We start from the raw sequence: 16097 nt of genomic DNA on the forward strand, positions 1-16097 counted from the left end.
CCTACACTATAAGAGGTGGTTTGAAATTTTGACTTGTCTACTTAAAGATCACCAAAATTTGATCACAAGGTCAATTACGTCCCCGGGTGGGATTGAACCACCAACCTTTCGGTTAACAGCCGAATGCGCTAACCGATTGCGCCACAGAGACAGCTTGCAAAAGCATGTACTGACAAAGGCTAAAAAGCATTCATCTAGAAAGTTTCCTAGAAAAAGTTTAAAAAGGCAATAATCTGGAGAGTTTTGCAAGATTTTTCTTCCATTGACCAACGAAGAAACACATTAGTACTTTCACATGATGAGTGAGTACTTCAGGATCTCTGACACTTACATGAGCAGCAGAGTGGCGCAGCGGAAGCGTGCTGGGCCCATAACCCAGAGGTCGGTGGATCGAAACCATCCTCTGCTATGTGCACTTATTTTTTTGTTAATTAAATTCTTCCAAAACTGGAATTGATATTTTGACTCTTTTATTTTTACTTAAAGTACAATAACTTTTAACATTTTAATTTGTTTTAATAGTATATTGACAGCATTGTTTTCTTTCAGAAATCCACTTAATTTTCGTTACCCTATTACTGAAATGGTAATTGACAAAAAAAAGCTACATTGTCACCAGAAGAGCAATGCAAAATGTACAATTGATATTTCAAAATCATCTTTCCATCTTGAATTTCAATGATGCATTGGGGCAACGATTTTGTGAGAAACATCTTCACCCTTAAAGAAAGATTTTCTTAACTTCTTACCTGTGTGCTGATTAGATATCACCTGGTTTTCACATTAAACAGATTCCCACGTGAGAAAGCAGCAAGGATGCAGTGAGGTTTATGTTTCCTGGTGTCAACCTGTATTATTTCAGTGGACATTGTAATGAGGATGCATCTTGCTGCCTTTCCAATGAAGCAAGTTTTAATCAGTAATAGGTGAAAAACCATTCCTACAAAGGTGTTAATCAGAGACTTGGCTTTGTGGACACTTTTCAGAGAGCAAATGTGTTAGCATAAAAATAAAGCCATAAAATGGAGAGCTGATTAATCACTCAATTGGATTTCTCTGCCTGCATATTTTTTTTTCTCTGCAACCCCAATGCTAAATTGTGCTTCCTGTTTTTTATAAAATGACTTAATCAAATATGACTCTGATTGCATCAGAGAAGGCCAGGTACCTTACACCATAAAAGGTGGTTTGAAATTTTGACTTGTCTACTTAAAGATCAGCAAAATTTGATCACAAGGTGAATTACATCCCTGGGTGGGATTGAACCACCAAGCTTTCGGTTAACAGCCGAATGCGCTAACCGATTGCGCCACAGAGACAGCTTGCAAAAGCATGTACTGACAAAGGCTAAAAAGCATTCATCTAGAAAGTTTCCTAGAAAAAGGTTAAAAAGGCAATAATCTGGAGAGTTTTGCAAGATTTTTCTTCCATTGACCAACGAAGAAACACATTGGTACTTTCACATGATGAGTGAGTACTTCAGGATCTCTGATACTTACATGAGCAGCAGAGTGGCGCAACGGAAGCGTGCTGGGCACATAACCCAGAGGTTGGTGGATCGAAACCATCCTCTGCTATGTGCACTTATATTTTTTGTTAATTAAATTCTTCCAAAACTGGAATTGATATTTTGACTCTTTTATTTTTACTTAAAGTACAATAACTTTTAACATTTTAATTTGTTTTAGTGTATTGACAGCATTGTTTTCTTTCAGAAATCCACTTAATTTTCTTTACCCTATTACTGAAATGGTAATTGACAAAAACAAGCTACATTGTCACCAGAAGAGCAATGCAAAATGTACAATTGATATTTCAAAATCATCTTTCCAGCTTGAATTTCAATGATGCATTGGGGCAACGATTTTGTGAGAAACATCTTCACCCTTAAAGAAAGATTTTCTTAACTTCTTACCTGTGTGCTGATTAGATATCACCTGGTTTTCACATTAAACAGATTCCCACTTGAGAAAGCAGCAAGGATGCAGTGAGGTTTATGTTTCCTGGTGTCAACCTGTATTATTTCAGTGGACATTGTAATGAGGATGCATCTTGCTGCCTTTCCAATGAAGCAAGTTTTAATCAGTAATAGGTGAAAAACCATTCCTACAAAGGTGTTAATCAGAGACTTGGCTTTGTGGACACTTTTCAGAGAGCAAATGTGTTAGCATAAAAATAAAGCCATAAAATGGAGAGCTGATTAATCACTCAATTGGATTTCTCTGCCTGCATAATTTTTTTTCTCTGCAACCCCATGCTAAATTGTGCTTCCTGTTTTTTATAAAATGACTTAATCAAATCTGACTCTGATTGCATCAGAGAAGGCCAGGTACCCTACACTATAAGAGGTGGTTTGAAATTTTGACTTGTCTACTTAAAGATCACCAAAATTTGATCACAAGGTCAATTACTTCCACGGGTGGGATTGAACCACCAACCTTTCAGTTAACAGCCAAATGCGCTAACCGATTGCGCCACAGAGACAGCTTGCAAAAGCATGTACTGACAAAGGCTAAAAAGCATTAATCTAGAAAGTTTCCTAGAAAAAGGTTAAAAAGGCAATAATCTGGAGAGTTTTGCAAGATTTTTCTTCCATTGACCAACGAAGAAACACATTGGTACTTTCACATGATGAGTGAGTACTTCAGGATCTCTGACACTTACATGAGCAGCAGAGTGGCGCAGCGTAAGCGTGCTGGGCCCATAACCCAGAGGTTGGTGGATCGAAACCATCCTCTGCTATGTGCACTTTTTTTTTTGTTAATTAAATTCTTCCAAAACTGGAATTGATATTTTGACTCTTTTATTTTTACTTAAAGTACAATAACTTTTAACATTTTAATTTGTTTTAATAGTATATTGACAGCATTGTTTTCTTTCAGAAATCCACTTAATTTTCTTTACCCTATTACTGAAATGGTAATTGACAAAAACAAGCTACATTGTCACCAGAAGAGCAATGCAAAATGTACAATTGATATTTCAAAATCATCTTTCCAGCTTGAATTTCAATGATGCATTGGGGCAACGATTTTGTGAGAAACATCTTCACCCTTAAAGAAAGATTTTCTTAACTTCTTACCTGTGTGCTGATTAGATATCACCTGGTTTTCACATTAAACAGATTCCCACTTGAGAAATCAGCAAGGATGCAGTGAGGTTTATGTTTCCTGGTGTCAACCTGTATTATTTCAGTGGACATTGTAATGAGGATGCATCTTGCTGCCTTTCCAATGAAGCAAGTTTTAATCAGTAATAGGTGAAAAACCATTCCTACAAAGGTGTTAATCAGAGACTTGGCTTTGTGGACACTTTTCAGAGAGCAAATGTGTTAGCATAAAAATAAAGCCATAAAATGGAGAGCTGATTAATCACTCAATTGGATTTCTCTGCCTGCATAATTTTTTTTCTCAGCAACCCCATGCTAAATTGTGCTTCCTGTTTTTTATAAAATGACTTAATCAAATCTGACTCTGATTGCATCAGAGAAGGCCAGGTACCCTACACTATAAGAGGTGGTTTGAAATTTTGACTTGTCTACTTAAAGATCAGCAAAGTTTGATCACAAGGTCAATGACGTCCCTGGGTGGTATTGAACCACCAGCCTTTCGGTTAACAGCCGAATGCGCTAACCGATTGCACCACAGAGACAACTTGCAAAAGCATGTACTAACAAAGGCTAAAAAGCATTCATCTAGAAAGTTTCCTAGAAAAAGGTTAAAAAGGCAATAATCTGGAGAGTTTTGCAAGATTTTTCTTCCATTGACCAACGAAGAAACACATTGGTACTTTCACATGATGAGTGAGTACTTCAGGATCTCTGGCACTTACATGAGCAGCAGAGTGGCGCAGCGGAAGCGTGCTGGGCCCATAACCCAGAGGTCGGTGGATCGAAACCATCCTCTGCTATATGCACTTATTTTTTTGTTAATTAAATTCTTCCAAAACTGGAATTGATATTTTGACTCTTTTATTTTTACTTAAAGTACAATAACTTTTAACATTTTAATTTGTTTTAATAGTATATTGACAGCATTGTTTTCTTTCAGAAATCCACTTAATTTTCTTTACCCTATTACTGAAATGGTAATTGACAAAAACAAGCTACATTGTCACCAGAAGAGCAATGCAAAATGTACAATTGATATTTCAAAATCATCTTTCCAGCTTGAATTTCAATGATGCATTGGGGCAACGATTTTGTGAGAAACATCTTCACCCTTAAAGAAAGATTTTCTTAACTTATTACCTGTGTGCTGATTAGATATCACCTGGTTTTCACATTAAACAGATTCCCACGTGAGAAAGCAGCAAGGATGCAGTGAGGTTTATGTTTCCTGGTGTCAACCTGTATTATTTCAGTGGACATTGTAATGAGGATGCATCTTGCTGCCTTTTCAATGAAGCAAGTTTTAATCAGTAATAGGTGAAAAACCATTCCTACAAAGGTGTTAATCAGAGACTTGGCTTTGTGGACACTTTTCAGAGAGCAAATGTGTTAGCATAAAAATAAAGCCATAAAATGGAGAGCTGATTAATCACTCAATTGGATTTCTCTGCCTGCATAATTTTTTTTCTCTGCAACCCCATGCTAAATTGTGCTTCCTGATTTTTATAAAATGACTTAATCAAATCTGACTCTGATTGCATCAGAGAAGGCCAGGTACCCTACACTATAAGAGGTGGTTTGAAATTTTGACTTGTCTACTTAAAGATCACCAAAATTTGATCACAAGGTCAATTACATCCCCGGGTGGGATTGAACCACCAACCTTTCGGTTAACAGCCGAATGCGCTAACCGATTGCGCCACAGAGACAGCTTGCAAAAGCATGTACTGACAAAGGCTAAAAAGCATTCATCTAGAAAGTTTCCTAGAAAAAGTTTAAAAAGGCAATAATCTGGAGAGTTTTGCAAGATTTTTCTTCCATTGACCAACGAAGAAACACATTGGTACTTTCACATGATGAGTGTGTACTTCAGGATCTCTGACACTTACATGAGCAGCAGAGTGGCGCAGCGGAAGCGTGCTGGGCCCATAACCCAGAGGTCGGTGGATCGAAACCATCCTCTGCTATGTGCACTTATTTTTTTGTTAATTAAATTCTTCCAAAACTGGAATTGATATTTTGACTCTTTTATTTTTACTTAAAGTGCAATAACTTTTAACATTTTAATTTGTTTTAATAGTATATTGACAGCATTGTTTTCTTTCAGAAATCCACTTAATTTTCTTTACCCTATTACTGAAATGGTAATTGACAAAAACAAGCTACATTGTCACCAGAAGAGCAATGCAAAATGTACAATTGATATTTCAAAATCATCTTTCCAGCTTGAATTTCAATGATGCATTGGGGCAACGATTTTGTGAGAAACATCTTCACCCTTAAAGAAAGATTTTCTTAACTTCTTACCTGTGTGCTGATTAGATATCACCTGGTTTTCACATTAAACAGATTCCCACTTGAGAAAGCAGCAAGGATGCAGTGAGGTTTATGTTTCCTGGGGTCAACCTGTATTATTTCAGTGGACATTGTAATGAGGGTGCATCTTGCTGCCTTTCCAGTTAAGCAAGTTTTAATCAGTAATAGGTGAAAAACCATTCCTACAAAGGTGTTAATCAGAGACTTGGCTTTGTGGACACTTTTCAGAGAGCAAATGTGTTAGCATAAAAATAAAGCCATAAAATGGAGAGCTGATTAATCACTCAATTGGATTTCTCTGCCTGCATAATTTTTTTTCTCTGCAACCCCAATGCTAAATTGTGCTTCCTGTTTTTTATAAAATGACTTAATCAAATATGACTCTGATTGCATCAGAGAAGGCCAGGTACCCTACACCATGGGTCTTCAACCTGTGGCCCTCCAGCTGCTGCGGAACTACACATCCCACCATGCCCTGCCACAGTTTTGCTATTAAGGCATGGTAAAACTGAGGCAGGGCATGCTGGGATGTGTAGTTCCGCAGCAGCTGGAGGGCCACAGGTTGAAGACCTATGCCCTACACCATAAAAGGTGGTTTGAAATTTTGACTTGTCTACTTAAAGATCACCAAAATTCGATCACAAGGTCAATTACGTCCCTGGGTGGGATTGAACCACCAACCTTTCGGTTAACAGCCGAATGCGCTAACCGATTGCGCCACAGAGACAGCTTGCAAAAGCATGTACTGACAAAGGCTAAAAAGCATTCATCTAGAAAGTTTCCTAGAAAAAGGTTAAAAAGGCAATAATCTGGAGAGTTTTGCAAGATTTTTCTTCCATTGACCAACGAAGAAACACATTGGTACTTTCACATGATGAGTGAGTACTTCAGGATCTCTGACACTTACATGAGCAGCAGAGTGGCGCAGCGTAAGCGTGCTGGGCCCATAACCCAGAGGTTGGTGGATCGAAACCATCCTCTGCTATGTGCACTTTTTTTTTTGTTAATTAAATTCTTCCAAAACTGGAATTGATATTTTGACTCTTTTATTTTTACTTAAAGTACAATAACTTTTAACATTTTAATTTGTTTTAGTGTATTGACAGCATTGTTTTCTTTCAGAAATCCACTTAATTTTCTTTACCCTATTACTGAAATGGTAATTGACAAAAACAAGCTACATTGTCACCAGAAGAGCAATGCAAAATGTACAATTGATATTTCAAAATCATCTTTCCAGCTTGAATTTCAATGATGCATTGGGGCAACGATTTTGTGAGAAACATCTTCACCCTTAAAGAAAGATTTTCTTAACTTCTTACCTGTGTGCTGATTAGATATCACCTGGTTTTCACATTAAACAGATTCCCACGTGAGAAAGCAGCAAGGATGCAGTGAGGTTTATGTTTCCTGGTGTCAACCTGTATTATTTCAGTGGACATTGTAATGAGGATGCATCTTGCTGCCTTTCCAATGAAGCAAGTTTTAATCAGTAATAGGTGAAAAACCATTCCTACAAAGGTGTTAATCAGAGACTTGGCTTTGTGGACACTTTTCAGAGAGCAAATGTGTTAGCATAAAAATAAAGCCATAAAATGGAGAGCTGATTAATCACTCAATTGGATTTCTCTGCCTGCATAATTTTTTTTCTCTGCAACCCCATGCTAAATTGTGCTTCCTGTTTTTTATAAAATGACTTAATCAAATCTGACTCTGATTGCATCAGAGAAGGCCAGGTACCCTACACTATAAGAGGTGGTTTGAAATTTTGACTTGTCTACTTAAAGATCACCAAAATTTGATCACAAGGTCAATTACGTCCCCGGGTGGGATTGAACCACCAACCTTTCGGTTAACAGCCGAATGCGCTAACCGATTGTGCCACAGAGACAGCTTGCAAAAGCATGTACTGACAAAGGCTAAAAAGCATTCATCTAGAAAGTTTCCTAGAAAAAGTTTAAAAAGGCAATAATCTGGAGAGTTTTGCAAGATTTTTCTTCCATTGACCAACGAAGAAACACATTGGTACTTTCACATGATGAGTGTGTACTTCAGGATCTCTGACACTTACATGAGCAGCAGAGTGGCGCAGCGGAAGCGTGCTGGGCCCATAACCCAGAGGTCGGTGGATCGAAACCATCCTCTGCTATGTGCACTTATTTTTTTGTTAATTAAATTCTTCCAAAACTGGAATTGATATTTTGACTCTTTTATTTTTACTTAAAGTACAATAACTTTTAACATTTTAATTTGTTTTAATAGTATATTGACAGCATTGTTTTCTTTCAGAAATCCACTTAATTTTCTTTACCCTATTACTGAAATGGTAATAGACAAAAACAAGCTACATTGTCACCAGAAGAGCAATGCAAAATGTACAATTGATATTTCAAAATCATCTTTCCATCTTGAATTTCAATGATGCATTGGGGCAACGATTTTGTGAGAAACATCTTCACCCTTAAAGAAAGATTTTCTTAACTTCTTACCTGTGTGCTGATTAGATATCACCTGGTTTTCACATTAAACAGATTCCCACGTGAGAAAGCAGCAAGGATGCAGTGAGGTTTATGTTTCCTGGTGTCAACCTGTATTATTTCAGTGGACATTGTAATGAGGATGCATCTTGCTGCCTTTCCAATGAAGCAAGTTTTAATCAGTAATAGGTGAAAAACCATTCCTACAAAGGTGTTAATCAGAGACTTGGCTTTGTGGACACTTTTCAGAGAGCAAATGTGTTAGCATAAAAATAAAGCCATAAAATGGAGAGCTGATTAATCACTCAATTGGATTTCTCTGCCTGCATATTTTTTTTTCTCTGCAACCCCAATGCTAAATTGTGCTTCCTGTTTTTTATAAAATGACTTAATCAAATATGACTCTGATTGCATCAGAGAAGGCCAGGTACCTTACACCATAAAAGGTGGTTTGAAATTTTGACTTGTCTACTTAAAGATCAGCAAAATTTGATCACAAGGTCAATTACATCCCTGGGTGGGATTGAACCACCAAGCTTTCGGTTAACAGCCGAATGCGCTAACCGATTGCGCCACAGAGACAGCTTGCAAAAGCATGTACTGACAAAGGCTAAAAAGCATTCATCTAGAAAGTTTCCTAGAAAAAGGTTAAAAAGGCAATAATATGGAGAGTTTTGCAAGATTTTTCTTCCATTGACCAACGAAGAAACATATTGGTACTTTCACATGATGAGTGAGTACTTCAGGATCTCTGACACTTACATGAGCAGCAGAGTGGCGCAACGGAAGCGTGCTGGGCACATAACCCAGAGGTTGGTGGATCGAAACCATCCTCTGCTATGTGCACTTATTTTTTTTGTTAATTAAATTCTTCCAAAACTGGAATTGATATTTTGACTCTTTTATTTTTACTTAAAGTACAATAACTTTTAACATTTTAATTTGTTTTAGTGTATTGACAGCATTGTTTTCTTTCAGAAATCCACTTAATTTTCTTTACCCTATTACTGAAATGGTAATTGACAAAAACAAGCTACATTGTCACCAGAAGAGCAATGCAAAATGTACAATTGATATTTCAAAATCATCTTTCCAGCTTGAATTTCAATGATGCATTGGGGCAACGATTTTGTGAGAAACATCTTCACCCTTAAAGAAAGATTTTCTTAACTTCTTACCTGTGTGCTGATTAGATATCACCTGGTTTTCACATTAAACAGATTCCCACTTGAGAAAGCAGCAAGAATGCAGTGAGGTTTATGTTTCCTGGTGTCAACCTGTATTATTTCAATGGACATTGTAATGAGGATGCATCTTGCTGCCTTTCCAATGAAGCAAGTTTTAATCAGTAATAGGTGAAAAACCATTCCTACAAAGGTGTTAATCAGAGACTTGGCTTTGTGGACACTTTTCAGAGAGCAAATGTGTTAGCATAAAAATAAAGCCGTAAAATGGAGAGCTGATTAATCACTCAATTGGATTTCTCTGCCTGCATAATTTTTTTTCTCTGCAACCCCATGCTAAATTGTGCTTCCTGTTTTTTATAAAATGACTTAATCAAATCTGACTCTGATTGCATCAGAGAAGGCCAGGTACCCTACACTATAAGAGGTGGTTTGAAATTTTGACTTGTCTACTTAAAGATCACCAAAATTTGATCACAAGGTCAATTACGTCCCCGGGTGGGATTGAACCACCAACCTTTCGGTTAACAGCCGAATGCGCTAACCGATTGCGCCACAGAGACAGCTTGCAAAAGCATGTACTGACAAAGGCTAAAAAGCATTCATCTAGAAAGTTTCCTAGAAAAAGTTTAAAAAGGCAATAATCTGGAGAGTTTTGCAAGATTTTTCTTCCATTGACCAACGAAGAAACACATTGGTACTTTCACATGATGAGTGTGTACTTCAGGATCTCTGACACTTACATGAGCAGCAGAGTGGCGCAGCGGAAGCGTGCTGGGCCCATAACCCAGAGGTCGGTGGATCGAAACCATCCTCTGCTATGTGCACTTATTTTTTTGTTAATTAAATTCTTCCAAAACTGGAATTGATATTTTGACTCTTTTATTTTTACTTAAAGTACAATAACTTTTAACATTTTAATTTGTTTTAATAGTATATTGACAGCATTGTTTTCTTTCAGAAATCCACTTAATTTTCTTTACCCTATTACTGAAATGGTAATTGACAAAAACAAGCTACATTGTCACCAGAAGAGCAATGCAAAATGTACAATTGATATTTCAAAATCATCTTTCCAGCTTGAATTTCAATGATGCATTGGGGCAACGATTTTGTGAGAAACATCTTCACCCTTAAAGAAAGATTTTCTTAACTTCTTACCTGTGTGCTGATTAGATATCACCTGGTTTCCACATTAAACAGATTCCCACTTGAGAAAGCAGCAAGGATGCAGTGAGGTTTATGTTTCCTGGTGTCAACCTGTATTATTTCAGTGGACATTGTAATGAGGGTGCATCTTGCTGCCTTTCCAATGAAGCAAGTTTTAATCAGTAATAGGTGAAAAACCATTCCTACAAAGGTGTTAATCAGAGACTTGGCTTTGTGGACACTTTTCAGAGAGCAAATGTGTTAGCATAAAAATAAAGCCATAAAATGGAGAGCTGATTAATCACTCAATTGGATTTCTCTGCCTGCATAATTTTTTTTCTCTGCAACCCCAATGCTAAATTGTGCTTCCTGTTTTTTATAAAATGACTTAATCAAATATGACTCTGATTGCATCAGAGATGGCCAGGTACCCTACACCATAAAAGGTGGTTTGAAATTTTGACTTGTCTACTTAAAGATCACCAAAATTTGATCACAAGGTCAATTACGTCCCTGGGTGGGATTGAACAACCAACCTTTCGGTTAACAGCCGAATGCGCTAACCGATTGCACCACAGAGACAACTTGCAAAAGCTTGTACTAACAAAGGCTAAAAAGCATTCATCTAGAAAGTTTCCTAGAAAAAGGTTAAAAGGCAATAATCTGGAGAGTTTTGCAAGATTTTTCTTCCATTGACCAAAGAAGAAACACATTGGTACTTTCACATGATGAGTGAGTACTTCAGGATCTCTGGCACTTACATGAGCAGCAGAGTGGCGCAGCGGAAGCGTGCTGGGCCCATAACCCAGAGGTCGGTGGATCGAATCCATCCTCTGCTATGTGCACTTATTTTTTTGTTAATTAAATTCTTCCAAAACTGGAATTGATATTTTGACTCTTTTATTTTTACTTAAAGTACAATAACTTTTAACATTTTAATTTGTTTTAATAGTATATTGACAGCATTGTTTTTTTTTTTCAGAAATCCACTTAATTTTCTTTACCCTATTACTGAAATGGTAATTGACAAAAACAAGCTACATTGTCACCAGAAGAGCAATGCAAAATGTACAATTGATATTTCAAAATCATCTTTCCATTTTGAATTTCAATGATGCATTGGGGCAACGATTTTGTGAGAAACATCTTCACCCTTAAAGAAAGATTTTCTTAACTTCTTACCTGTGTGCTGATTAGATATCACCTGGTTTTCACATTAAACAGATTCCCACTTGAGAAAGCAGCAAGGATGCAGTGAGGTTTATGTTTCCTGGTGTCAACCTGTATTATTTCAGTGGACATTGTAATGAGGATGCATCTTGCTGCCTTTCCAATGAAGCAAGTTTTAATCAGTAATAGGTGAAAAACCATTCCTACAAAGGTGTTAATCAGAGACTTGGCTTTGTGGACACTTTTCAGAGAGCAAATGTGTTAGCATAAAAATAAAGCCATAAAATGGAGAGCTGATTAATCACTCAATTGGATTTCTCTGCCTGCATAATTTTTTTTCTCTGCAACCCCATGCTAAATTGTGCTTCCTGTTTTTTATAAAATGACTTAATCAAATCTGACTCTGATTGCATCAGAGAAGGCCAGGTACCCTACACTATAAGAGGTGGTTTGAAATTTTGACTTGTCTACTTAAAGATCACCAAAATTTGATCACAAGGTCAATTACGTCCCCGGGTGGGATTGAACCACCAACCTTTCGGTTAACAGCCGAATGCGCTAACCGATTGCGCCACAGAGACAGCTTGCAAAAGCATGTACTGACAAAGGCTAAAAAGCATTCATCTAGAAAGTTTCCTAGAAAAAGTTTAAAAAGGCAATAATCTGGAGAGTTTTGCAAGATTTTTCTTCCATTGACCAACGAAGAAACACATTGGTACTTTCACATGATGAGTGAGTACTTCAGGATCTCTGACACTTACATGAGCAGCAGAGTGGCGCAGCGGAAGCGTGCTGGGCCCATAACCCAGAGGTCGGTGGATCGAAACCATCCTCTGCTATGTGCACTTATTTTTTTGTTAATTAAATTCTTCCAAAACTGGAATTGATATTTTGACTCTTTTATTTTTACTTAAAGTACAATAACTTTTAACATTTTAATTTGTTTTAATAGTATATTGACAGCATTGTTTTCTTTCAGAAATCCACTTAATTTTCTTTACCCTATTACTGAAATGGTAATTGACAAAAACAAGCTACATTGTCACCAGAAGAGCAATGCAAAATGTACAATTGATATTTCAAAATCATCTTTCCAGCTTGAATTTCAATGATGCATTGGGGCAACGATTTTGTGAGAAACATCTTCACCCTTAAAGAAAGATTTTCTTAACTTCTTACCTGTGTGCTGATTAGATATCACCTGGTTTTCACATTAAACAGATTCCCACTTGAGAAAGCAGCAAGGATGCAGTGAGGTTTATGTTTCCTGGTGTCAACCTGTATTATTTCAGTGGACATTGTAATGAGGATGCATCTTGCTGCCTTTCCAATGAAGCAAGTTTTAATCAGTAATAGGTGAAAAACCATTCCTACAAAGGTGTTAATCAGAGACTTGGCTTTGTGGACACTTTTCAGAGAGCAAATGTGTTAGCATAAAAATAAAGCCATAAAATGGAGAGCTGATTAATCACTCAATTGGATTTCTCTGCCTGCATAATTTTTTTTCTCTGCAACCCCATGCTAAATTGTGCTTCCTGTTTTTTATAAAATGACTTCATCAAATCTGACTCTGATTGCATCAGAGAAGGCCAGGTACCCTACACTATAAGAGGTGGTTTGAAATTTTGACTTGTCTACTTAAAGATCAGCAAAATTTGATCACAAGGTCAATTACATCCCTGGGTGGTATTGAACCACCAGCCTTTCGGTTAACAGCCAAATGCTCTAACCGATTGCACCACAGAGACAACTTGCAAAAGCATGTACTAACAAAGGCTAAAAAGCATTCATCTAGAAAGTTTCCTAGAAAAAGGTTAAAAAGGCAATAATCTGGAGAGTTTTGCAAGATTTTTCTTCCATTGACCAACGAAGAAACACATTGGTACTTTCACATGATGAGTGAGTACTTCAGGATCTCTTGCACTTACATGAGCAGCAGAGTGGCACAGCGGAAGCGTGCTGGGCCCATAACCCTGAGGTCGGTGGATCGAAACCATCCTCTGCTATGTTCACTTATTTTTTTGTTAATTAAATTCTTCCAAAACTGGAATTGATATTTTGACTCTTTTATTTTTACTTAAAGTACAATAACTTTTAACATTTTAATTTGTTTTAATAGTATATTGACAGCATTGTTTTCTTTCAGAAATCCACTTAATTTTCTTTACCCTATTACTGAAATGGTAATTGACAAAAACAAGCTACATTGTCACCAGAAGAGCAATGCAAAATGTACAATTGATATTTCAAAATCATCTTTCCAGCTTGAATTTCAATGATGCATTGGGGCAACGATTTTGTGAGAAACATCTTCACCCTTAAAGAAAGATTTTCTTAACTTCTTACCTGTGTGCTGATTAGATATCACCTGGTTTCCACATTAAACAGATTCCCACTTGAGAAAGCAGCAAGGATGCAGTGAGGTTTATGTTTCCTGGTGTCAACCTGTATTATTTCAGTGGACATTGTAATGAGGGTGCATCTTGCTGCCTTTCCAATGAAGCAAGTTTTAATCAGTAATAGGTGAAAAACCATTCCTACAAAGGTGTTAATCAGAGACTTGGCTTTGTGGACACTTTTCAGAGAGCAAATGTGTTAGCATAAAAATAAAGCCATAAAATGGAGAGCTGATTAATCACTCAATTGGATTTCTCTGCCTGCATAATTTTTTTTCTCTGCAACCCCAATGCTAAATTGTGCTTCCTGTTTTTTATAAAATGACTTAATCAAATATGACTCTGATTGCATCAGAGATGGCCAGGTACCCTACACCATAAAAGGTGGTTTGAAATTTTGACTTGTCTACTTAAAGATCACCAAAATTTGATCACAAGGTCAATTACGTCCCTGGGTGGGATTGAACCACCAACCTTTCGGTTAACAGCCGAATGCGCTAACCGATTGCGCCACAGAGACAGCTTGCAAAAGCATGTACTGACAAAGGCTAAAAAGCATTCATCTAGAAAGTTTCCTAGAAAAAGGTTAAAAAGGCAATAATCTGGAGAGTTTTGCAAGATTTTTCTTCCATTGACCAACGAAGAAACACATTGGTACTTTCACATGATGAGTGAGTACTTCAGGATCTCTGACACTTACATGAGCAGCAGAGTGGCGCAGCGGAAGCGTGCTGGGCTCATAACCCAGAGGTTGGTGGATCGAAACCATCCTCTGCTATGTCCACTTTTTTTTTTTTGTTAATTAAATTCTTCCAAAACTGGAATTGATATTTTGACTCTTTTATTTTTACTTAAAGTACAATAACTTTTAACATTTTAATTTGTTTTAATAGTATATTGACAGCATTGTTTTCTTTCAGAAATCCACTTAATTTTCTTTACCCTATTACTGAAATGGTAATTGACAAAAACAAGCTACATTGTCACCAGAAGAGCAATGCAAAATGTACAATTGATATTGCAAAATCATCTTTCCAGCTTGAATTTCAATGATGCATTGGGGCAACGATTTTGTGAGAAACATCTTCACCCTTAAAGAAAGATTTTCTTAACTTCTTACCTGTGTGCTGATTAGATATCACCTGGTTTTCACATTAAACAGATTCCCACTTGAGAAAGCAGCAAGGATGCAGTGAGGTTTATGTTTCCTGGTGTCAACCTGTATTATTTCAGTGGACATTGTAATGAGGATGCATCTTGCTGCCTTTCCAATGAAGCAAGTTTTAATCAATAATAGGTGAAAAACCATTCCTACAAAGGTGTTAATCAGAGACTTGGCTTTGTGGACACTTTTCAGAGAGCAAATGTGTTAGCATAAAAATAAAGCCATAAAATGGAGAGCTGATTAATCACTCAATTGGATTTCTCTGCCTGCATAATTTTTTTTCTCTGCAACCCCATGCTAAATTGTGCTTCCTGTTTTTTATAAAATGACTTAATCAAATCTGACTCTGATTGCATCAGAGAAGGCCAGGTACCCTACACTATAAGAGGTGGTTTGAAATTTTGACGTGTCTACTTAAAGATCAGCAAAATTTGATCACAAGGTCAATTACGTCCCTGGGTGGTATTGAACCACCAGCCTTTCGGTTAACAGCCGAATGCGCTAACCGATTGCACCACAGAGACAACTTGCAAAAGCATGTACTAACAAAGCCTAAAAAGCATTCATCTAGAAAGTTTCCTAGAAAAAGGTTAAAAAGGCAATAATCTGGAGAGTTTTGCAAGATTTTTCTTCCATTGACCAACGAAGAAACACATTGGTACTTTCACATGATGAGTGAGTACTTCAGGATCTCTGGCACTTACATGAGAAGCAGAGTTGCGCAGCGGAAGCGTGCTGGGCCCATAACCCAGAGGTTGGTGGATCGAAACCATCCTCTGCTATGTGCACTTATTTTTTTGTTAATTAAATTCTTCCAAAACTGGAATTGATATTTTGACTCTTTTATTTTTACTTAAAGTACAATAACTTTTAACATTTTAATTTGTTTTAATAGTATATTGACAGCATTGTTTTCTTTCAGAAATCCACTTAATTTTCTTTACCCTATTACTGAAATGGTAATTGACAAAAACAAGCTACATTATCACCAGAAGAGCAATGCAAAATGTACAATTGATATTTCAAAATCATCTTTCCAGCTTGAATTTCAATGATGCATTGGGGCAACGATTTTGTGAGAAACATCTTCACCCTTAAAGAAAGATTTTCTTAACTTCTTACCTGTGTGCT

At 36.9% G+C, this 16097-nt stretch overlaps 17 non-coding genes across 17 annotated transcripts; 8 read left to right on the forward strand and 9 right to left on the reverse strand.

Annotated features, from left to right (window-relative positions):
- Positions 1-77: 77 nt before the first annotated feature.
- Positions 78-151, reverse strand: TRNAN-GUU (transfer RNA asparagine (anticodon GUU)). Its single transcript has one exon. It is a non-coding gene; the product is annotated as a tRNA-Asn (tRNA).
- Positions 152-337: 186 nt separating this feature from the next.
- TRNAM-CAU (transfer RNA methionine (anticodon CAU)) lies at positions 338-409 on the forward strand. The gene has a single exon. It is a non-coding gene; the product is annotated as a tRNA-Met (tRNA).
- Positions 410-3577: 3168 nt separating this feature from the next.
- TRNAN-GUU (transfer RNA asparagine (anticodon GUU)) lies at positions 3578-3651 on the reverse strand. The gene has a single exon. It is a non-coding gene; the product is annotated as a tRNA-Asn (tRNA).
- Positions 3652-3837: 186 nt separating this feature from the next.
- Positions 3838-3909, forward strand: TRNAM-CAU (transfer RNA methionine (anticodon CAU)). The gene has a single exon. It is a non-coding gene; the product is annotated as a tRNA-Met (tRNA).
- Positions 3910-4744: 835 nt separating this feature from the next.
- Positions 4745-4818, reverse strand: TRNAN-GUU (transfer RNA asparagine (anticodon GUU)). The gene has a single exon. It is a non-coding gene; the product is annotated as a tRNA-Asn (tRNA).
- Positions 4819-5004: 186 nt separating this feature from the next.
- TRNAM-CAU (transfer RNA methionine (anticodon CAU)) lies at positions 5005-5076 on the forward strand. The gene has a single exon. It is a non-coding gene; the product is annotated as a tRNA-Met (tRNA).
- Positions 5077-6078: 1002 nt separating this feature from the next.
- Positions 6079-6152, reverse strand: TRNAN-GUU (transfer RNA asparagine (anticodon GUU)). The gene has a single exon. It is a non-coding gene; the product is annotated as a tRNA-Asn (tRNA).
- A 1090-nt stretch (positions 6153-7242) lies between these two features.
- On the reverse strand, positions 7243-7316 carry TRNAN-GUU (transfer RNA asparagine (anticodon GUU)). The gene has a single exon. It is a non-coding gene; the product is annotated as a tRNA-Asn (tRNA).
- Positions 7317-7502: 186 nt separating this feature from the next.
- Positions 7503-7574, forward strand: TRNAM-CAU (transfer RNA methionine (anticodon CAU)). Its single transcript has one exon. It is a non-coding gene; the product is annotated as a tRNA-Met (tRNA).
- Positions 7575-9575: 2001 nt separating this feature from the next.
- TRNAN-GUU (transfer RNA asparagine (anticodon GUU)) lies at positions 9576-9649 on the reverse strand. Its single transcript has one exon. It is a non-coding gene; the product is annotated as a tRNA-Asn (tRNA).
- A 186-nt stretch (positions 9650-9835) lies between these two features.
- TRNAM-CAU (transfer RNA methionine (anticodon CAU)) lies at positions 9836-9907 on the forward strand. Its single transcript has one exon. It is a non-coding gene; the product is annotated as a tRNA-Met (tRNA).
- A 1095-nt stretch (positions 9908-11002) lies between these two features.
- On the forward strand, positions 11003-11074 carry TRNAM-CAU (transfer RNA methionine (anticodon CAU)). The gene has a single exon. It is a non-coding gene; the product is annotated as a tRNA-Met (tRNA).
- Positions 11075-11912: 838 nt separating this feature from the next.
- TRNAN-GUU (transfer RNA asparagine (anticodon GUU)) lies at positions 11913-11986 on the reverse strand. The gene has a single exon. It is a non-coding gene; the product is annotated as a tRNA-Asn (tRNA).
- Positions 11987-12172: 186 nt separating this feature from the next.
- Positions 12173-12244, forward strand: TRNAM-CAU (transfer RNA methionine (anticodon CAU)). The gene has a single exon. It is a non-coding gene; the product is annotated as a tRNA-Met (tRNA).
- A 2003-nt stretch (positions 12245-14247) lies between these two features.
- On the reverse strand, positions 14248-14321 carry TRNAN-GUU (transfer RNA asparagine (anticodon GUU)). Its single transcript has one exon. It is a non-coding gene; the product is annotated as a tRNA-Asn (tRNA).
- Positions 14322-14507: 186 nt separating this feature from the next.
- On the forward strand, positions 14508-14579 carry TRNAM-CAU (transfer RNA methionine (anticodon CAU)). The gene has a single exon. It is a non-coding gene; the product is annotated as a tRNA-Met (tRNA).
- Positions 14580-15416: 837 nt separating this feature from the next.
- TRNAN-GUU (transfer RNA asparagine (anticodon GUU)) lies at positions 15417-15490 on the reverse strand. The gene has a single exon. It is a non-coding gene; the product is annotated as a tRNA-Asn (tRNA).
- Between the last annotated feature and the right edge of the window lie 607 nt (positions 15491-16097).

This window comes from Pseudophryne corroboree, chromosome 4, assembly GCF_028390025.1.
Source record: "Pseudophryne corroboree isolate aPseCor3 chromosome 4, aPseCor3.hap2, whole genome shotgun sequence".
Taxonomy (NCBI): Eukaryota; Metazoa; Chordata; class Amphibia; order Anura; family Myobatrachidae; genus Pseudophryne; species Pseudophryne corroboree.